Here is a 23,111-nt window from a genome sequence, read left to right as displayed (position 1 = left end):
TTGCTTTGCATATATGGCAAATATCAGAACATGAACAGTCAGCATTTCAGAAGTTCAAATTCCACAAATACTAATTTTGAGTATAAGCATTGTGCAATATCTGTAGAATGCCAAACAAATGCCAGAAAAAACTCAATAAATATAACAGAAATAACTAGTATAAATCCAGCGCAGGATTATACGATATGCCTGTGTTTGCCAAGCATGTTTCCATGCATGCATGAGATAGGCACAAATACTTTACGTTAAAAAATGGAAAGAAGCTAACTGAAAAAGCTGGGATACGCCCACGGTATTTCATTTACAGACTTGCAAAATCTATAAGTGAAATTACTGGAGAAAACCACCATATGCAGTCAATAGTCTAAACTGTCTGAAATTCAAATAAAGCTGAAAATATGCAATTTTAAAGTGAAGAAACAAAAGCACAAATAATTGTTTAACGTAAGTAACTTGAAGGAGAAGCATTAGTCAATATTCTGCGGATTGAGATTTTCTTGAGTGAGTAAGAATGAACATCTCTCTGGAGACTGCAATTTTCTTTATGTAACTAATATTTTCTTATGGAAAATGTGGAACTTAAGTTTTGAACTCTTCAGCATTTAGTGTGTAGTTTTCTAAACAAAGTTATATTTCACAGCTTCATTTGGATCCCATTTTCAGCTATGTATCTCATGTTCAGTTTATCACAGAACAAAGCAAACTAAACCAATACAGATACAGGAAATGGATGATGCATAGAATAGTTATAAAAAGCAAAACTGTAATCACCAAAGCTAGTTATTATGCCAGACAAATCCACAACATGGTTTAGCATAATGTGCAGCCTCCTTCAAAGAAACCATAATTTACAAACCATAGTGAATGGGTACATATATTAAGCTAAGCCATGGTTTGCATTACATTGATTCAACAGTTATTTGTTCTCTCCAAAGAACTATATTTCTAAGTTAGAATTTATGGAAAGTTCTCAGCTACCTCTCTAAATTATAACTTTTTTTTAAAGTAAAGCAATCACAAATTAGCACAACGTTGAAATACATTTGCTGTGTATTAGTACAGTCACACATTAGGAAAACAGTGCCAGAATTTTCCAAATTCACATTTTCTTTTTGAAGAAGGATTAATCAGCCTAAAGGCACAATTTTAAGCTAAAGGACTAATGTGTACATTGAAGCCAACATGTGAGAATTAGGGTTGTTTTGTGTTGATTTCATTTCATTATTTCATTTTATATTTTATTTTTATTACTTCTGCATTTGTCCTGCTTGGTTGCAGGATCCATGTGTTCTTCTACTGCACTTACCACTAGTTCTACAGCTATTGAAGCATGATGCAAAGGGTCATTTTTACTCAACTGACAAATCCCAGAGCCAGATGCTGATTAGGACTAAGAGTAGGTCCAGGGTCATCCAACTGATTTGTATGTCAAAGGAGAACTAGAATCTGCTTCCCCCTACTCCTAAACCAGTACCTTAACTACATCACACTGGTTCTCATATAAATGAAAATTAGGCTGATGGTTGGAGTCTAGTCATTTGGATGAAGACGCATAGAAACTGCTTGAAAGGGTTGTAAAAGATTATGAAGCAGTATATACAGTCTAGGAGCTATTCCTATCTCTTCATTAATTCTCTAAGTGAGATTGAGGGAAACAGGCTGGCGGTTTTAAGTACCATATTTTTTGGAGCATAAGATGCACTTCCCCCACCCTAAAAGTTGGTGAAAATTTCAGTGTGCCTTATACAGCGAATATTGCAGCGGGGTGGTGGTGTGTGCGGCTGTTCTAGAATGGGCCACGGCAGCAGTGGCAAATGGGCTGCGGTGGCAGTGGCGAATGGGCCATGCCGAACAGGTAGCAGTGAACGGGCTGCGCCAAATGGGCCATGGTGGCGGCGAATGGGCCACGGTGAATGGGATGGGCCAGATAAATACCGGATGGATGTTGGGAGGCAGAGGCATTTTTTTTCTTGTTTTCCTCCCCCACCAAAAAAGCTATGTGCGTCTTATAGTCTAGAGTGTCTTATACTCCGAAAAATATGGTACTTTCACATCTGGAACAGAAACATTATTTGAGAAACAATGAAAAAATATCATAGTAAACTCAGTCAAGAATATGGATATTTAGGACCAACCAAACCTACATAAAATGAGTCAGGTCTTTGAGAAGTTGACTCTGTTCCCCACACAAGCCTAAGTAAACTTCAGTACAAATCAGAGCATTTATTTACTCTGCTACAGTATCTGTATGGCGTTATTATTGTATTACAGTAAGATTGTGATTCATTCATTCTCTTTTTCTAGGAATTGTACACAAGTCACAACCCAAATGACACATTACTAAAAAAAACACCATACGTTTCTTGTTCAATTACAGTTTAACAAACAATACAATAAAGTGGTTAGAGAAATGAAACTAGAAGTGAGAGACCGGCGTTCATACCCTTATCATGAGATTTATTGGGGTGACTTGCCAACCTCTTTCAAAGATAAACCAGACAGAGAAAAAAGTATCACTATCTACTATCTTCTTAAAATCCTTGGAATAAGACTAGAATAAAAATGCAATAGGGCCATTTCAATTTGTAATCAATCCCCAAGAAAGCCCCAGGAGCTTATAAGAAATCACTATTTCATAGAAAAGAAAACCAGTAACACTGTAACAGCTAGAACAAGGTGGCTCTCAAGCAGAAGGTACAGCATGAACTGAGAACTCTCAATTTGAATCTCCCTCAATTATCAAGTCCCAGACATCAACTGTTTTCATAGCCTCAGTCACTTTAAGAAAAAACTTCTTTGTAGAAGTAGCTTCACAAGCTTTAAAAATAATGTATGATACATGAAGAAACTTAGTTCATGAATATTTACATGCTGCAGAAGTGACTTCTGATTTCCTGCCAGCTTGACCATAACTGCTCTTTAGCAGCAAATGGTGGGAATAGCTTAGCTGGGCTGTGGAAGGCTAGGGACAGACCAGTCTACCTGATCTCCAGGGGCCAAAGGAAAAGCCAGTTTATCCGGCTTCCAGGGGGCTGGTCCAAGTCTGACCTACTGAACCTCCAGATGGCAGTACTGAGCAACCACAAATTTGCCAGATTTCAATCCCATAGGAGCCATGGGTCTCAAATTTTTGACGCATTCTGTAATTTAGCCTATTGGAGGTACCTTAGTTCAAAATTTGCTGTCCCATAACACACTATCACTCAATTAAAAGTCATAGACATGAGACTTGGAAATATATAGATTGCTTGTTGCCTTTCTTGGTCCTTTTCCTGCTTTTAATTATGAGAACTTGCTGGGTTTTTTTTTTATAGTGCTATCATTACTGTTGCTGCAATTATTAACTGTTGCTTGTCTTAAATGGTTTTAAAAAATAAAGCAGTAAGTCAAGCAAAATGTATTAATGAAACTTTAATATTTATTTTATACTCCAAAACTTAAATTACCACCATAATCTGCTGTCATCTAATTTTGGCATTTTTTTTGCAGACATTATTTTCTAAGCAATTCTAAATATTGCGAATCATATAGGACAGATATTAAGCTAGGCCACATAAGTGAAACAACAGTCACCATACTCGTCATTGTAATCAGAAACTCCATGGCATGACTCAGGTAGCAAAGACCAGGTTTATTAAGTAAATAAACTGTCAGAATTATGCTAAGATTCAATTTCTAAGTACCAGGAAAACTATTCATGGAAATAAAACTGAAAGTGGCTAAGCGAGCTAGATGGTCTTAGTACAGCTATCTTACAAAGAGTTCTTTTTAAAACTCTACGCAAAATTTATTATTTTAGTTCCTTAAATCTTAAGCAAGACTGGGAAATTTTGGCTCAGCAAATTTTACTGAATTAAACCTGCCACAGCCACAGGAAATAACTGTGGTAGATAAAAACTGCAGCTAAGCCACAATTGTTGTCTTAAATCATTGCTTCTTTGGAGTTTTGATGACTATCTATTAAAATAGAAAAAGCCAAAATAGCAAAGGGTTAATAAGTCAATAAAATAATACAATAATAAAACCAAACAGAATTAAGGGACAAGTTATTTTTAAAATAATTATAAATTTTATTAAAGGTTTATTCAGAAATAGTTACAGGACACTGTATTTTATTATTGTGTTCCTTAATGACAAATTCTGGTCCCAGTTGCCATTGTTTCATGAAGAATACCTATACTGGTTTTTACCCCAACTTTTTCACATGTAATTCAAGACAACAACTAATACTCCTGTGTCTGTGAGGTGGGTTGTACTGAAAAAGAGAGACTGACCGGTGGTCCATAGAAAAATATTTGCATTTTTTATATTGCACTATTTATCTTTTTGGAAAATTCATATTAGTGGTCCGCGGGATTTAAAATTATGAATTTAGTGGTCCCTGAGGTCCGAAAGGTTGGTGACCCCTTGTAATGAAGGACTGGAACTCAGTCATCCAGCTTCTAGGACAGCATCTTAATCACTGCATCAAAAAATAGTGTATACTGTTTTTATTCAAAGGGGAAAAACAATTTTCAATTATTTTAAGCGGTAAGCACTTCTACAACTACAATTAAACACTAAGATAACTTCAACCATTAAAATCTTTTCTTTTGCAAAAGATATAATTACCAATATTTTTACTTTAGCTAGTTAGATGCCAAGAGAAATTTGTATACAAATTTTGACTGTTTTGTTGAAAGACAGCAATGCCAAATCTCCCAGTTGCAATTGTTAAATGATTGCTTGGGTCATTAAGTAAAATGAGACAGATGCCTGCTGAAGGAGGGCAATCAGCTCCCCTCTGTGTGTGGAAGGGAACTTTTGTGGGAGATGAAATGGTGAAATGGTAAGAGCCAAGGTGGCGCAGTGGTTAAATGCAGCACTGCAGGCTACTGCTAGATCAGCAGTTCAGCGGTTCAAATCCCACCGGCTCAGGGTTGACTCAGCCTTCCATCCTTCCGAGGTGGGTAAAATGAGGACCCAGATTGTTGGGGGCAATATACTGACTCTCTGTAAACCGCTTAGAGAGGGCTGAAAGCCCTATGAAGCGGTATATAAGTCTACTGCTATTGCTATTGATCCCGAACAGAGGCTGACATTGAGTTTCATTTCTGCAGCCTGACAAAAGCATCTCCCTCCCCTAGTTTATGGAGGGGAAGGGGGATTCTTCAGAAGGCAGGAGAAGCTTGCAACATTCCCTGCTGGCTTCTCCATTGACTTCCTGGGGAAGACAGGAGAAAAAGATTGCAAATGAAAATCACATGATTGTGGGGGCAACCCAAATCCCAGTCATACACTATATTGCCAAAAGTATTTGCTCACAACTGAGTCTGATTATTTGGATGGGTGAGCGAATACTTTTGGCAATATAGTGTATGACTGCGCAGAACAAGGGGAGTTAGTGCAACACTTTATAGTGGCCAGAATGATTTAGAGACTCTTTCTGAGCTTCACAGCTTCAAATGGTCTTTAAAAGTCGTAAGTCAAAATCATAACTCAAGGACTATCTGTAGTGGTTAAAAGGCATCAGGCTAGAAACTAGGAGACTGAGTTCTAGTCCTGCCTAGGCATGAAGTCAGGCGAGTGACCTCAGGCCAGTCACTTTCTCTCAGCCCTGGGAAGGAGGCAATGGCAAACCACTTCTGAAAATCCTTGCCAACCCCCCCAACCAAAAATTTGTTCAGGCAGTTGCCAAGAGTCAGGGTTGTCTTGAAGATGCACGTGTACATACACACAGACACAAAATGTTGCCAGTTGCTACTCTTCAAAAAACAGTAATTCCAAAAGCAAAATAGGTGACAAATCACCATTCAAAATACTGAATGGCCGTTATAAAATAAAATAACCAATTTTGTTGTATTTATTTTGTATAATGACAATAAAGACTATACTACTACTATAAAATACTACCAAACAAAATGCCCATATCAGCCACCTACAATTTGTTTGATATGACCATACTTAGCATCCAAATTAATTCCAAAAAAACTAATAAAATGCATTAATATTATGTATGCCAACTCCCAGCAACCAAGAAGCATATTGTTTTGAGATGCAAATAAACAGGTAAAACATATTTTTATAATTATTCATCTAAATTTTACAGGGACAGGATTTTAAGTCATACAGACCTATCACCCACATGTATTTTAAAACTCTCCACTGAAACAAAATAAGACATTGCCTCACTGATACCTATTTAACAGAATATTTAACCAATTTCATTGTATTTAATTTGTACAATGACAATAAAGGCTATATAGAATATCTTTGCTACAGCTATAAGCAAAGAAAGGATCAGGAAAAAAGGCCCATGAGGCTGAGCAAAGCACTGGAATTCTCTATTCCTCCCCTCAAATCTAGCTTGATTCTCAATGGGAGAAGCAGATATCAAGAACAGTTAGACAAAGCAAGATTTGGAGTCAAGCAAGGTTGAATTAGAAAATAGACCGAGTACTTGTTTTTTACATTAATTTATATCTAAGGTAGGTTTACAATCACATCTGTACGGGAATGTACAGAACCTTATTTTGGAAACACAATTATGGTCTGAACAATATTTAGCTCATCTAGTCTTGTACAAATTATGATTACATGCGTAAACCCATTTCCTTCTACACTTTGATTACAAAAAATGAGAGATATGTTCCTACTTATTAAGGCTGCGCAGTGAGGATCCCTCCTCAAAGCAAGTACAGACACAGCTACTTTAATGAGTTTTGGAAAATGTGACTTTTGTGCTTTTGTACACTCGTCTCTTCTGCAAATCAATCCTGAAGCATTGCACAACCTAGTAGATTTAAAAAAAAACTTTTCTGGGCTATCCATCATTCAGTCAGGCTTTATGAAATATAATACACCTTTCTGTCAGCCTGGGTGCCCCAAGATGAGCAGAAAGCCAGTGGACTTCATGAGTCCCACAATGCTTGTCCTAAAACTGAAAAGAGGGCAGGGCAATTCTTCTTAGATGACACACTTACAAGGCCAGAGAAATTAAGTTTCAAAAAAACCCACAGCCTCGTGCAAGGTGCCAGTTAAACCCATCATGTTTAAGTCCCAGCTAGCCATCCTTTGCAAGACAAATAATCAGTAGCTGGAAACACACCTCATCCAAAACCATGGTTTACAAAGCACATCACACCCTAGAATGTTACCTAGTTCATGAAACGTCTGCAAGAAAATAAGGAAGCTTATCAATAGTTAGATAGTAGAAGCAAAATTAAATTAATTAAAAGGTTCAGAGAATGATTAATCAACTAATGAAAAATTAATATGAATAATAATCAATGTTACTATATTTATGATTATTACTGCTTCCAACACACAGTTCATGTAGATATTAAGCTTATTTTCTTCTACTGTAATTTCAAGAAAATGTAGTGTTATATTTGAAAACGATGATACCTGGAAAATACACTGTACTTTATAGGGAAATGGAGATTTATATACAACAACGAAAAGAAAAAGATAGAATGAAAGAGAAGTAGAGAGGTGAAGGGAGGGGGAAGTGGGGTGAAGTGGAAGAGGAGGGAAGAAAGGCAGAGGGAAGAAGAGAAGGAAAGAGACAGAAGGAGAAGGAAGCAGAGAGGAGAAAGGAGAGAGTGGAGGGGAGAAGAAAGGGAAGGAGATGGAAGTGGAGAAGGAGAGGGAATTAGGTAGGGGAGAAGGAGGGAAGTAGAGGGAAGAAGGGAATGGAGGGAAGGAGAGAAGGAAAGAGACAGAAGGGCAGGGAAGCAGAGAGGGAAAAGGAGAGAAGGAAGTGGAGGGCAGGAATAGAAGAAAGAGAAGGAGAGGGGAATAGAGAAGAAGAGAGAGGGGAGGGGAGGGAAGGAGAGAAAAGGGAGGAGAGGGAAGGGGAGGAGAGGAGAAAGAAGGAGGGGGGAGGGAAGAAGAAAGAGATGGAAAGAAATGGACTGTCCTTGTAAAATTGAAAATGTGATGTATTATAAAGAAAAATGTATAATAAAAACATTTAAAAGAACAAAAAAGAAACCAAGCAGATCGGAAAACACCAAGGACCCACCCACCCCCAACTTCAACCCTGAACTACAAAATATTCTCCTTTATTGGTGACATCACACTCTCCCGATCCCCATCCCCCTGCACCGCTGGTACGGGAGTCTTGACGGAAACCAGGCGGTCAATGAGGCGGTGGACCAAAGGAGGCACCCAGTTGCCAGGCAGGTCTCACCCCGTCAGGAGCCCAACCAGACGCTCCCCCCCCCACCTCCCACGGGCTCCGAGGGGCCGGGCAGGGAGAAAAAATGGCACGAACGTCGCAAGAAGGGAGGCCATTCGGCCACTTCTTGACCTCTGAGATCCTGGGAGCCCCCCCTCCCTTCCTCCCCCCCAGCTGCTAAAAGGGCGGGAACCCTTGTCAAGCTTTGCCCAGGTACGGCTAGAGCATCCCCGTTCCTCCTGGGGGGGGGGGAGGCGCCGCCTTTTGTTTCCCCTGTAGCCCGCGAGATCCTTTCCCTCCAAAGCCCCATCCCTGCCCGGGGGAAAATGGGGGCCATCGGTTGACTCGCCTCAAAATCCCCCCCCCCTCACTCAAAAAAAAAAAGCCCTCCGCCCGCTCACCCCCTCCGGCGCGCGCCAGGAGAAGGGCGCCTCGGGCTGTTTGCACACGCGCACTCGGCGGCTTCCCTCGCGCGCTCGGTACCTACCCAACAGGCAGCCGCCTCCGCTGGTTGGGAGCGGGAGGGGGGGCGTCAGAAGCGCGCGCAAAGAGGGAGAGAGAGAAAGAGAGAGCGCGAGAGAGCGAAGGCGGCTTCCGAAGCTATTACCGCACACGCAGGGAGGTCGCTCAGTGTGCAGCGATGCCGCTCTAGCCTCCTCCTCTTCTCCGCCCCAAGCTCTGGATTTGACGCCGCGGGCCTTGACTTCACTTCCTCTGAGTCCCCGCTAGGCTGAGCAAAGGCGCCTTTAAAAGCGACAAGACCTTGCTCCTCCCCTTGGGCAGGCTCTCCGGTGGGTGGGGCTGAGGGTCGGGGTCGGGGGTTGAGCGGCTCTTAGGGGGTGATGATGCAATGATCTAAAAATACACAGACACACACACAGACACGTGTTACAAACATCTTACTTTCGGAATTCGTTTACCCTGCTGACCCCAGGGATGCCTTGCAAAAACAAAATCCAGGTGTTGCACGAAATGAAACATGGGGAGAAAGAGAGGAAGGGGATTAGGACCCGAGGGAAAAGGTGGAGGTGCAGAGAGGGGTGCCAAACAAAGAAATCACCAGGTCTGGATACCACTCCCGGAGAGAAGAATTGGCATGCAGCGGGTTACTACAGCACAAAGAAGCAGTTCCCTCAATGTCCACACATCTATCAGCAGCAGCAGATAAAGGAAAGGCAGGGGTGCCTTCTTCTTCTTCCCCAATCTCAGCACAAACCCTCAACATGTGTAGTAGGGCAATGAATATTAAGCAATGATTTATAAATTACAGAGCTTAAGTCAGAATGGAGCTGGAAGGAACCTTGGAGGTCCTAGTCCAACTTCCTGCTCAAGCAGGAGATCCTATACCTGTGATGGCTAACCTTCGGGTGCCAAAAATGTGAGCACACGATAGCGCATGCATGTGCCAGCACCCCTAATGCAAAGCACGCCCCCCACATGCGCATGCGCGCACAGCCCCCACATGCTCCCCACACATATGCGCCACACTGCTCGACTCCAAGCTGAGCTTGGTATTTCCTCCTGGGGACCAGAGGAAGGTGAAAACAGCCTCCCCCTGGCCCTCCTGAAGGCCAAAAATAACCGGCTGGCGTGCACATACACACTGGATTTGACAGCTCACTTCCGGGCAGATATGGCTCCAACGTGCCACCTATGGCATGTGTGCCATAGGTTCTCCATCACGGTCCTATACAATTTGAGAGAGGTGACTGTCCAGTCTTTTCTTTAAAAAAAAACCCAGTGATGAAGCACCTACAACTTCTGAAGGGAAGCTGTTCCACTGGTTAACTGTTCTCACTATTAGGAAGTTTCTCCTTAATTCAAGGTTTCTTCTCTCCTTGATTAGTTTCCATCCATTGTTTCTTGTCTTGCCTTCTGATGCTTTGGAAAATAAGTTGCCCCCTTCTTCTTTATGGCAGCCCCTCAAATATTGGAAAAAAATGCTTCTGCAGATTAAGAGAGAGCCTCTGTGTATGTGCTTGGTGTTTTGTACCCAAGCGCAGAGAATTCAACAGTTTAGCTTTGAGCAACTGTATTCTGGAGGGTTAAAACCACATCTGGACGCTGAATGTCTCTGAGCTGTCTAGGCGAGAAAATAAATCTAGCAAACAAATGGAGGCTGCACCCTTCCCCCTACCTCATTTAGCTATGACCAGAGTCAAACCTAATTCATCTCTTTGCCTAATCCCATCAGGGTCAAATTGAGCCCCCTGCTCCAGACAACCCCCCCCCTTGCAATTCATTAAAACTGAAGAATAGAAGGCTCTTCACCAGCTCACAGTGCAGCCCAAAGGTAGCCTTACAAAGGAATTGCATTGTAGAGCAGTGTTTATCAGCCTCAATGCTTTTAAGATGTGTGAACTCCAACTTTCAGAATTCTAGGAGTTGAAGTCCACATACTGTCTCTTCAACTTGCAAAGGTTGAAAACACTCCACTTGAAGAAGAAACCCCAACCACCCATCCTGTATCAGCTGACAAGTTCCACCTTTCAGCTCCTTCACAGTGGACTTCCCCGATTTTTCTGCTCTCTCGAAAGGACCATTTTGCCTAACTCCAGCTGCATCGACTTGTCTGACTTCCCCAAACTGACCAACGAATCTGATTACTATAATTTTCCACCTTCTAGCCTACAAAAAAAAAAACCTTTGCTTTTCCATTGTTCAGGACCCCTCTTTCTTGTAAAGCAGGCAGCCAATTATAAACATAAACTGTTGTAAACATATTGCAATAAACATAGTTCTTTTCAATGTTGTGTTCCTGCTTCAGGTTGAATCCTCAAATAAATGTCCATATGAACATTTATTTGCTGTATAAGACCCTGAAAGTATGTGAGGGTATCTGTTAATAAATTCAACCCCTTCCCTACTGACATACAATATGCTGTATGCTAAGCCGCAGACACCCTTATTAAGCCATTGGTGAAGGCGACTTACAGATGTACCTCAATGGGGTCTTTGAAAATGGAAAAGAATGAAGTAGAAACAGATAAATTTGGGAGGAAAGGATCATGGTTTTCTTTATATTAACATATAATGATTGTCTGAGCCTGTTTGTAGTGGTTAAGGCATCAGGCTAGAATCCAGGAGAGCCTGACTTCTGGCCCCACCTTGGCCACAAGGCTGGCTGGGTCACCTTGGACCTAGACCACTCTCTCTTAGACTACAAAACAGGAAATGACAAACCACTTCTGAACTCCTACCAAGAAAACCGCAGAGACTAAGAAAACTACACACAAACACACAAAAACATGACCAGCCTTATTTTAAATCTGTTAGCCTTACATGTCCCAAATCAGGCATAATATTGGTTCGTATATGGTACTAAGTCACAAGGATTGGGTTCAAGCGCAATACTTCCAGATCCAATGAAGCGGATAGGATGTTCTATGGTATGAAGTGTCCCGCTTGGGCTTCTGAGGCAGCAAGAGGTGCTTTTTTGAAGGAGGTTCATTGCCTCTCCTCCTTAGATCAAGAGGTGACAATGCTTCCTCTTTTGAAGTGGCCATATCTGTATCCAGCCATGATGTACATTTACCACATCATCTCCAAGCTTCCCTTTTCTAGAGAAGAGTTTTGAGAAGATGATGATAATGATAATGAATTACAGAAAATCCTAAATGTAGTAATTACCTAGATCCCTTTTAGTCAGAATTCAGGCCTGAAAATGGCAATAGAAACAGCCATTGAGCCCTGTTAGTTTATCTCTGTAGAACTTGGATGTGGGAAACATGCTCTTCCTTATCCTAGTGAGCCCATCACCAGCATAGCTTCATTCTAGACTACTTGCAAAGGTCAAGAGTCAGATATATAATTTTGCCTGAATACAGGGCCTATGGTGGCAAGGAGCACTTGAACCCATACAGTAATTGTCCCAAGGTGGAGGGCTGCCGAGGGATTGGCCCTTTCTCCTGTGTTATTCAGTATCTGTAAGAAATCATTGGGGGAATCATCTGTCAGTTTGAGGCATCATTGATATGCTGATGATACACAATTAGTATCAGAGGTGGTATTCATCAGGTTCTGACCAGTTCTGGAGAACTGGTAGCGGAAAATTTGAGTAGTTAGGAGAACCGGTAAATACCATTTCTGGCTGGCCCCACCCCCATCTATTCACTGCCTCCCGACTGCTAGCTGATTGGGAGGGAATGGGGATTTTGCAGTATCCTTCCCTTGTCACACTCACCAAGCCACGCCTAGTAGTAGTAATACCAGTAGTAACATTTTTTGAATCCCACCACTGATTAGTATATATCAACTGACAAGGAAAGGGATAGAAGCCTTTCCTGGATTGATATCCAGAAGTTGTAAGAGACTAGATGAGGAGAAACGAGCTTAAGCGGAAGTCCTATGAGACAAAAGTGCTGTGTAATCAACTTGCTCTATTAGAAACATTGATCCCAAAAGTTTGAATTGGGGGTTTCTGGTCCACAGGTAAAATTTCTGCCCGATGTACCTGGAATAAACCTGGGAACTGAATCTGTTTAAAGTAGAAAGAGTTGGAGCAGTTTGGTTAAGGCACCAAGCTAAAAAGCAGGAAATCCTGAGTTCAAATCCCACCTTAGCCATGAAAGCCAACTGGATGAAGTTGAGTCAGACACACACTCTCCGCCCAACACACCTCACAGGACTGTTGTTGTGGGGAAACTAGAAGAGGAAGATTCATTGGGTAGGTTTGCCATCTTTAGTAATTTGTAAAAATAATAATGGCGAGATACAAATAAGTAAACAAATAAGTAAATAAAACCAAAGTTACAGTGGCGTCCTGAAAGCCTATCTACAACGACAATTTTGAAGTTGCCATGTCGCTCCTCTCCACAGTCATTTTACGGCCATTTGAAACGGCTCAGTCATGTGATTGAAATTTACGATGGTTTTTATGGAAACTGGCATTTATTTCTGATATCTGGCAAAACTAGCCCATAGCAAACAATGGGTTTGCTTAATGGTTGCTGTAAAAATGGTCATAAAATTGGATTAGGTCATATGTGACCTGTTTTATGATTGTCACAAGTTTTGACCATAATTGTCAGGCTCAATTATGGCTGTATGCCTAGGACTACCTATATACTATTTATAGATGGAACAGTGGCTTTGAATACAGAAGGTTTTAATCAGTGCAAATAAAGAGCAAAGAATATTGGGGCTAGCATGCTTATAAATTGTATAGTATACAATTTGAGTGGATCATATTTAATGGATCCTGGACACCTTTTACGAACTTTTTGCTGAAAGTGATTTTTAAAAAATGAACTGTCTATTTCTGAGTTTCCAGCTGAGTGACTTTGGGTCAATCACTCTCTCTCTCTCAGACTAGCTTACCTTACAGGGTTGTTGTGGGGAAAATAGAAGGAGGAAGGACTGTGAAATACATCTGCCAATTGAGTTCTATAAGAAAAGAAATTGGGATAAAAATCTAAAAATGGGGGGAAGGTTGAATATGAGAAGATGGGAACTAGATAAGGGGGAAGAAAAGCTGATTGTTTAACTTTCTTTTTGTCTCTTTATTTCTAGCCCTTTTCTGCTTTTCTACTTTTATACATTTGTTTTTATTTATTTCTTCATTATGTAAAAACTTTAAATAAAATTATAAACAAGTAAAACATGCAGTGAATCATGATCCACGGAAGCTTACCATCACCACCCCAATGTTATTCTCAAAGATGCCACAAGTTTTTTGTTGTTGATGATGATGATTTTTTGCAGCTGTACAGTGGCATTGTTTTCTGCGGAAGATGGAATTTCCCCTTTCCCCCCAGGTATCTCCCCCACCAATTTACAAACGGTGATGGTGAAAAGTTTATGCAAAAGAGAATACCAGGTGGTACTTTCCTTGGTGAGTCACCCCAGCTCTTTATGGCTGTGGGGGGTGGCTATCTTGCAACTGATTGTTGTGTTGGGAATTTCCCAGGCTGCCCCAGTCAGAAAATTGAAGTTAGGGGAGTGGGAACTTTTATCAATGTTGTTCTCAAATCAGAGATGGAAAAGAAGCCATATGAATTCTTCAGGGAATAAAGGGTGGGACAGAAAAGTAAACACTGAAAAGAAAGAAAGAAGAAAGAAAGAAAGAAAGAAAGAAAGAAAGAAAGAAAGAAAGAAAGAAAGAAAGAAGCGAGCATAAGAGAAAGAAAGAAGGAAAGAAGGAAAGAAAGAAAGAAAGAAAGAAAGAAGCGAGCATAAGAGAAAGAAAGAAGGAAAGAAAGAAAGAAAGAAAGAAAGAAAGAAAGAAAGAAAGAAAGAAAGAAAGAAAGAAAGAAAGAAAGAATAGATTCATCTTTGGAAAGGAAATCTTCCCAAGCCACCACCAGATACTAAATCCTGGAGAATGGGAAAACGCTATTTCCCTTATTTTATAGCCATGAGGATTTTTAAATCTTTTGACCTTGTTTGGCTGTTTCTGATCAAATGCTCCCAACTAAAAGTCTCTTCAGATCAAAGATGAATCTTCCTTAAAAATAAAATCTCTGGACATGCAGTTTTATTTTTTTCTATTACCTATAGGAAATTAAATCATTTTTAAAGACAACTTTTTAAAAGTTGTGTTGCAATCAGAGTACAGATTGCAACACGAGACTATTTCAGTGTAACTTGACCTTTGTTGCTCTTTTGCTGTGTTAGCAAAATGCTGTCTCAAATCTTGTTCCTGGTTGGCTTACAAATACATATGTTACCTTTAATTTTATGAGAGAGGGAAGGGTGATTGAGGGTCAGTATGCTACACATCTCCTTTCTGTGCCACTCCAGATGTAAACAGTATTAATTAACTGAGCAAACTGTTTACACTTGGAGTAGCACAGTGGCACAGATGCTGTTCTTGACGGGAACTTACTTACCCCTTACTCATTCAACAAGAAAAGAAGCTTAAATATTTGCTGTATGTTCATACACAGAAACTTTCCTGGCAGTACAGTACATCTTCCTCTTTCTAGCAACTGAAAGTAAAATCAAAACCTATTTCATGTTTCCCAGATCTTTGGTGAATTATAATAACACCAAGCAAGCATAAAAATAACATAGACAATACAATAAGAAATAGCCAAATTATTAAAATAGATAAAATTTATGGGGGGGGGGGGTGTATAGGGTAAACTAAAGGTCTACATAGCACCAGCATACATTTGATTTAAAACTTTAAGATGACATTAAATCTATAGATAGAAAAAAAATCACTCCACCATCTCAGTTTTAGAATCTAAAAAGATTTAAACATTAAAAAAAGAATAGATCTCCGGAATCAGCTCTTTAACATAATTATAAATTTCTACTTATATATATATATATAAAAAATAGCTGTCGGAACTGAAAATTTTATAAAATCTATTCCAGTTATGAGAGGATGAATAACATTTTCATCCTACCTTCCATTTTACATTCATAACCAATTTTGTGAGGGAGAGAAAGTGAAATTCTCAAGGTAAGGTTTATGTGGGAGTGGAAATTTATGTTCAAGCCTTTCTTAATATATATGTGGTCTTTCACATACTATATATATCAGTGGTCTCCAACCGTTAGGCACCCATGCTATACTTGATCATTCTCTTATCGATAGTGGAGCTATCAAACCATCTTAACAACTGCAAAACAAATAAGTGCTTGAAGGTAGATTTACATCTGACTAAGCAATGTTTTCAAGCTTTAGATTTTTCTATGGCTGAATTCATGTACCATTGATTGGTTGACTATGTGCCATCGTCAGTACTGAATTGTAGTAAGCACAAATATTTGTTGTTAGTTGTGAAGTCGTGTCTGACCCATTGCCCAACCCATGGGCAATGTTCCTCCAGGCCTTCCTGTCCTCTACCATCCTCTGGAGACCATTTAAGCTCACGCCTACTGCTTCAGTGATTCCATCCAGCCACCTTATTCTCTGTCGTACCCTTCTTCTTTTGCCCTCCATCTTTCCCGGCATGAGGCTCTTCTCCAGGGAGTCCTTCCTTCTCATTAGGTGGCCAAAGTATTTGAGTTTCATCTTCAGGATCTGGCCTTCTAAAGAGCAATCAGGGTTGATCTCCTCTAGGACTGACCAGTTTGATCGCCTTGCAGTCCAAGGGACTCGCAGGAGTCTTCTCCAGCACCAAAAGTTCAAAAGCCTCAATTCTTTGGTGCTCAGCCTTTTTAATGATCCAATCACAAATATAGTCTTTGTCTATTAAATTTGTCTCCAACCTGGTCCTTCATGTCTTCCAAAGGAGGGTCTATAGCTGCCATAATAGAGTCCATCCACTTTGTTACTAATCATCATCTCTTTCCTTCACTTTTCCCTGCATTATGGATTTGTCCAATGTGTCTAGACTAGCATAATTTGAGCTCGTAATTTGCACCTTGAATGAGAACTTTGAACTGTTCTATGATCATTATGGTCCCCCCCCCCTTGATTACCAATGATATTCTTGGGAGTTTTCCTGAACACCAAAATTCAAGAATATCAATATTCTTTCTATTCTTTGAAGTACAACTTTCTGACATAGTTTGATTAAAAACCTTTAGAAGAATCTTCTTCTGTTGCTTGCCATATTTCTATAAATGTCCTACCAGTTCCTTCGGCCTTCTAACTTTGTAGATTTTGTAATGATCAGAGTGCTGATTTAACTTAATCTACCAGCCAATAGGCTCTTGTAAGTAGGAAATATCTTCCAAGATACTTTGAATGTTGGCCTCTCTATTGTACAGCATTTCAGTATACTATTTCCATCTTTCTTTGATATTTGAACCAATTTCTGTCTGTGCATTGGCATCCTTAATATATCAATTTAAGATTGGAATCTCTAAATTTTCTTTCCATGTCTGTTTCCACCTTTGACATCTTTACAGATATTATTGCAGAGTGCTTATCTCTCTGAAATGTTTAACTTCCTTTCTAAGATCTTGGCCTTTCTTTGGCTTCTCTGTTTGGCAATTGGAATTATTTGTTCTGCATCCAATTTGGTTTCCTCTGCTGCTTGGTCTTTTGTAGTCTCTTATCACAGTCACTCATAAGAACTTTATCCCCACACACACATTCTATTGCTCTGCTGGTTTGTTACTAATCAGGTTTATGACTTTAAAGCAGTTCCTGCTTTAAAAATGGTGAGCAGGTTGCCATCTTTATTCTACTTTAGCTTTACTTGAAATTTACAAGTATTTTGTCATCTGTCTCACTGTCATCCATTGGCCACATCTTTACTAGTAAAACTGAGTTCTTTCATAACAGTTATTTCAATTTCTATATTCCTTCTTGTGATGAACATGTAACCCACAATAACGAGTTTTTTTTAGAATTAGCAACAATTCTTGTGTAGTTCCTTAGCTAGTCTGATTTTGTACACAGTGCCTAGATGTCAGTACAAGAAGCTGTACCGTAGGAAACCCCCTAAAGTTTGTGTGTCCCTGACAGTTTTTTACCTAATTTCTAACCCAAGCCCCTAATTCTCCACCCCACAGGAACCATAAAGGGCATTCATAGAGCCAGTAAGATCCAACAGACGTCTACTTATGACCAGACAACATATTGTAACTTTGCATTCCAGTTTTCAGAAGTGTTGAACTGCTGAGGACAGTTTTGCATGGAACAACAATCATACAGATCTACATCAGGTTTCTACACAACAGCAGCTCGGGAACTCCTTGAGACTTGCTTGTAGAATTTTAAGCCCCAAACGTATTTACTCAGTTCAACCACGTTAGTTGCTTGATGGAGTCTGTTGGAGCAGTTCCTACCCTCCTCTTGTTTCTACTTGATTTTTCTTACATTTCTTTTCGAGCTCCTTTTCCAGTCGGATTCTGCTCTCCCTCTTTCCAGCTGACACTTGGCATCCTCCTCGCCCTCCATCCTGATTCCACCTGACTCTTCCATCACTATTGAACCCAAACCCAAGCAGACACTAGGGAGAAAACTGTTGTGTGTTCTCCTTTGATCTCTCAAGTACAAAGTGGCCAAAATTGTGGAAAACTGTACGAAGTGTACAGTATTTTTGAGGTTTGAGGTCTAATAACACCACTTTTTTTTTTGCAGAAATACCATAAAATTCTATATCAATGGAAAAATAATTTAATCAAGAATGTAATGTAATAGCTTTTATGAAGGATTTGCTATTAGGATAGCAGTTGTAAAGAAGAAAAGTGAAACATGTAGAAAAAAATGAGACATACAAAAATTATCACCATGTCAGTTAATACTTAGTTGGGTAGCAATATATAGCAATAGCAGTAGACTTATATACCGCTTCATAGGCCTTTCAGGCCTCTCTAAGCGGTTTACAGAGAGTCAGCATATTGCCCCCAACAATCTGGGTCCTCATTTTACCTACCTCGGAAGGATGGAAGGATGAGTCAACCCTGAGCCGGTGAGATTTGAACCGCTGACCTGCTGATCTAGCAGTAGCCTGCAGTGCTGCATTTAACCACTGCGCCACTCAACCTTTAGCATGAGTTATGGCCTTACAACATCTTCCCATGGAGTGAACCAAGTCTTTTAATTCTGCAGCTGTTATAATGTGAAACCAAGACTGAATGATTTCTTCTATTAACTGGGTTTTATTGTTGTCTATATTTGGCTATAACTTTTCATAGAATACAGAAAATTGGAAAAAAAAACTTTGTGGCATTACATTCTTGATTAAATTATCTTTCCATTGATATATAACTTTATGGTACTACTGCAAAAAGAAAAGTGGTGTTATTAGCCACCAAACCTCAAAAATACTTTCCCCAAAAGGTTTCCGCAATTTTGGCCACTACTGCAAGTAATTTTGTGTCCCATTCAGTCTCTGACTCCTGTTTATTTCCTCATATGGCTTTGCTAAGCTGTCCGCTTCCTGTTGTTGTCCTTAGGCATCTCTTCCAGGCATGCTCTTTCCCTGGGTCAAACCAGTCTGCATCAAAGTCCCCAGGGCTGCATCGTTTGAACCGCTCATCTCTACACCTTTTTATATGATTTCCAAATTCCAACTTTTGTTTCATCCTCAGTCCTACGGGCGACCATTCCTTCCCATCAGAAGGTCCTACATAACATTTTATTCCAGGCTGCCTACTGTTCATTGAGAAAATCTCAAGCCACGGTCTCATTACCGATTTCCTCTCGTTTAGGTCCATTTTCCTTCATTTTGTCCCTGGCTAATTACAAACCCTGGACACCCAGATTCCTAGCACTCAAGTTACTGTCTTGCGTCTCATCACAAACACTCTGTAGTTGCTCCAGTTTCATTTCCCTAACTTTATTGCAACCTCCTGCCTTATATTTGCATAGATGCTCTGTTTAAAATGTTCACGTTTCCATTCTAAAGCACCAGCTTCCCCTCCTGGATGAAGTGGAAGTATGAGAAACAATAGTCACGTTGACTTTAAAAGCAGAATAAACTAACTGTGAATTCTGTAAGATGCCTTTTGTCTAGTGTTTAAAATTCATTTTTCTCGAATGTTATTGTTTTTCCTGACAGAACAATCAGTGGATTGGGCTTGCAAAGTTTGGATAGCCATTTGTCTGGAATGGTATAAGGGTCTCCTGTTTGAGCAGGGGGTCAGATTAAAAGACCTCCAACTTCCCTTCCAACTTTGTTATTCTAGGACTTCTAAATTTTAAAATACTATCAGCATTCATGCAAAGGAAAGCACAGGGCAATTTGTCTATGGAGATTCTCAGTCATCCAAGTTCCAAAGTGTTTGTTTCAAGAGGCACCTGGATTTTCTTGTTTTTCTTTGAAGACCTTTTGCTTTTCATTCAAGAAGCTTCTTCAGCACTGGCTGGATGGTGGGGAATGGAAGGGTTTATATTCCTTGCTGGTCATTTGCATCCTTTTAGAGCGTCATTGAGGCCACTTGGAGGTTTATCTGTGTCCTCAGGGTCACCGGAGTAGTGCAAATGGGTGGAGAGCCTTCTTGGAACTGCTGAAAGAACTATGTGGCAGACTGGAGATAAATGTTGTCTCCTCCCCCTCTGATGAGAGAGGGCTGTTCAAGTTTTGACATAGATTGCCTCTTTGACCCCTTTCAAACCAGACTGCCATCTATGTCAAAATTGAACAGCCCTCTCTCTAGGACAACTTCAACTCCACTGAAGTTGTTGGCTACTCTGGTAATGAGACATTTGGAAACCAGCTCACAAGCTTGGAGAACGAACCTTCACCCTCATTCTCTGGGTGGTTTATAATGTCAGCGTATTGCTCCGAACAATCTGGGTTCTCATTTTACTTACCTTGGAAGGATGGAAAACTGAGTCAACCTTGAGCTCGTCAAGATCTACTTCCAGACCGTGGATAGAGTATCTGCAATACTGCGTTTAACCACTGCCCCATAATAAATTACATTATATTGCCAAAAGTATTCGCTCACCCATCCAAATAATCAGAATCAGGTGTTCCAATCACTTCCATGGCCACAGGTGTATAAAATCAAGTACCTAGGCATGCAGACTGATTTTACAAACATTTGTGAAAGAATGGGTCGCTCTCAGGAGCTCAGTGAATCAGTGTGGAACTGTGATAGGATGCCACCTGTGCAACAAATCCAGTCGTGAAATTTCCTCACTCCTAAATAGTCCAGTCAACTGTCAGCTGTATTATAAGAATGTGGAAGTGTTTGGGAATGACAGCAACTCAGCCACGAAGTGGTAGGCCACGTAAATTGACTGAGCGGGGTCAGCGGATGCTGAGGCGCATAGTGCGAAGAGGTCGCCAACTTTCTGCAGTCAATCGCTGCAGTCCTCCAAATGTCATGTGGCCTTCAGATTAGCTCACGAACAGTGCGCAGAGAGCTTCATGGAATGGGTTTCCATGGCTGCATCCAAGCCATACATCACCAAGTGCAATGCAAAGCGTCGGATGCAGTGGTGTAAAGCTCGCCGCCACTGGACTCTAGAGCAGTGGAGACGCGTTCTCTGGAGTGATGAATCGCGCTTCTCCATCGGGCAATCCGATGGACGAGTCTGGGTTTGGCGGGTGCCAGGAGAACAGTACTTGTCGAACTGCATTGTGCCAAGTGTAAAGTTTGGTGGAGGGGGGATTATGGTGTGGGGTTGTTTTTCAGGAGCTGGTCTTGGCCCCTTAGTTCCAGTGAAAGGAACTCTGAATGCTTCAGCATACCAAAACATTTTGGACAATTCCATGCTCCCAACTTTGTGGGAACAGTTTGGAGCTGGCCCCTTCCTCTTCCAACATGGCTGTGCACCAGTGCACAAAGCAAGGTCCATAAAAACATGGATGACAGAGTCTGGTGTGGATGAACTTGACTGGCCTGCACAGAATCCTGACCTCAACTCGATAGACCACCTTTGGGATGAATTAGAGCGGAGACTGAGAGCCAGGCCTTCTCGTCCAACATCAGTGTGTGACCTCACAAATGCGCTTCTGGAAGAATGGTCAAAGATTCCCATAAACAAACTCCTAAACCTTATGGACAGCCTTCCCAGAAGAGTTGAAGCTGTTATAGCTGCAAAGGGTGGACGGACGTCATATCGAACCCTATGGATTAGGAATGGGATGTCATTTACAGTACAGCACTGAAAAAAAATGACCTATGACCATTTTTCACACTTACAACCATTGCAGCATCCCCATGGTCACATGATCAAGATTCAGGTGCTGGGCTACCGACTCATATTTATGACTGTTTGCAGTGTCCCGGGGTCATGTGATCACCTTTTGCAATCTTATAAGCAAAGTCAATGGAAAAGCCACATTCACTTAACAATCGTGTTACTAACTTAATAACTGCAGGGATTCACATAACAACTGTGGGAAGAAAAGTCGTAAAATGGGGCAAAATTCACTTAACTAATGTTTCACTAAGCAACAGAAATTTGGGGCTCAATTGTGGTCATAGGTCGAGGACTACCTGTGTTAGGAAATACTCTAGTCTTTTATGGTGCATAAAAAGTTTGTTTCCTCTTAATAATAGGCTGTTCCTGGGGGTTTTGTTTTCTTTTTATTGCAAACACTCCCAAACTCACAGCATTTTCATTTTCCTTACAGAAGAGGATGGAAAATGAATATAATAATTCCCTCTGAAGAGAAGCCAAATGTAAACATACTGTTGAATACATTGTCTTAAATCCATACAAAGAGTGACAACTTTTTTGCTGTTTGCACCAGGAGATCATGCAATTCTAAACATCATTGCAGGTACTCTAAAAGGCTCCTGAATGGTATGTACTATAAAAAGGTTAAAAAGCCAGAGGGCACAACATGTATGCTTGCTACTTGTCTTAAAGAAGGCAAGATGCCACGTTTAAAGCAAACAAAACTCCCTGATAATTCAGTCAAATGATAAGCTTGGTGAGTGCAAAATAGGAAACAGGAAATGCTACAAGGGTCAAACTGATTAAGATTCCTGGGGCAAGTGGTGTCCTAGCCATGGAAATCTTGAATAACAGAAAGGTCTTGAATCTCCAGAACAAGGTTAGAGCTGAGGTTGATCCTGACTTATGGTGGAGTCAGGTCTTCTTATGATATCCACGGCCAAAGAGGAAGAAGCATAATTAGTAAGAGTGAGGGTGATTATTTTCTTGTGGCGATAATTTTTTTTAAAAAGGATTTTCCAAATAGTAAAGCCTGATTTCTATTGGTTTACTGAATGCAGCAGGTTCTAATTCTTGTAAATTCTTATAAGAATGAGTCATGATTCTTATAAGCCGCAAGTGTTTCTTAAGCCAGCTGGTGAATTCTGCCGGTTGAAGTCTGCACCTCTTAAAACTTGCCAGGGTTGAGAAGCACTGAACAGTGTGTCTCTTTCATCTGAATAAGTGCCAAGATATAGAAGCTAAAGGCAAGAAAAATGAGGAAACAATTTCCATTCTCACTTGTATCATATCAAGACCTGAAAATTGTATTTTCTTTTCTTCTACCTAGATATCAAGAACTTGGACCATGAAAAGTCATTTAAAAATCTCTTCCTACTTTAACCCAGGAGAATATTCACCCTATTTGCTCTGCAATCTTACTTGATGTGAAACGCCTGGGTGTTATGTATTTCTGCCTTTCCA

At 40.5% G+C, this 23,111-nt stretch overlaps 1 protein-coding gene and 1 long non-coding RNA gene across 4 annotated transcripts in view; one reads left to right on the top strand and one right to left on the bottom strand.

The window, feature by feature from the left end:
• BID (BH3 interacting domain death agonist) overlaps positions 1–8,887 on the bottom strand; it is a 17,764-nt gene extending 8,877 nt beyond the window's left edge. Inside the window, exon 1 of one of the 3 annotated variants that reach the window (XM_087722887.1) lies at positions 8,769–8,887. The gene's annotated coding sequence lies outside the window, so the exon portion shown is untranslated. Of the gene's footprint in view, positions 1–8,562; positions 8,620–8,648 lie in introns of those variants that run through there. The other 2 variants (XM_087722886.1, XM_087722889.1) reach the window with 2 other exon arrangements.
• Positions 8,096–23,111, top strand: LOC148044046 (uncharacterized). The gene is made up of 3 exons (XR_015697684.1): positions 8,096–8,162; positions 22,102–22,251; positions 22,978–23,111. It is a non-coding gene; the product is annotated as an uncharacterized LOC148044046 (long non-coding RNA).

Source organism: Thamnophis sirtalis, unplaced genomic scaffold (assembly GCF_051295495.1).
Source record: "Thamnophis sirtalis isolate CommonGarterSnake01/CBP01778 unplaced genomic scaffold, rThaSir2_p1.2 scaffold_9, whole genome shotgun sequence".
Taxonomy (NCBI): Eukaryota; Metazoa; Chordata; class Lepidosauria; order Squamata; family Natricidae; genus Thamnophis; species Thamnophis sirtalis.
The sequence above is the reverse complement of the archived record's forward strand: the minus strand, read 5'-3'. Positions and strand labels throughout refer to the sequence as shown.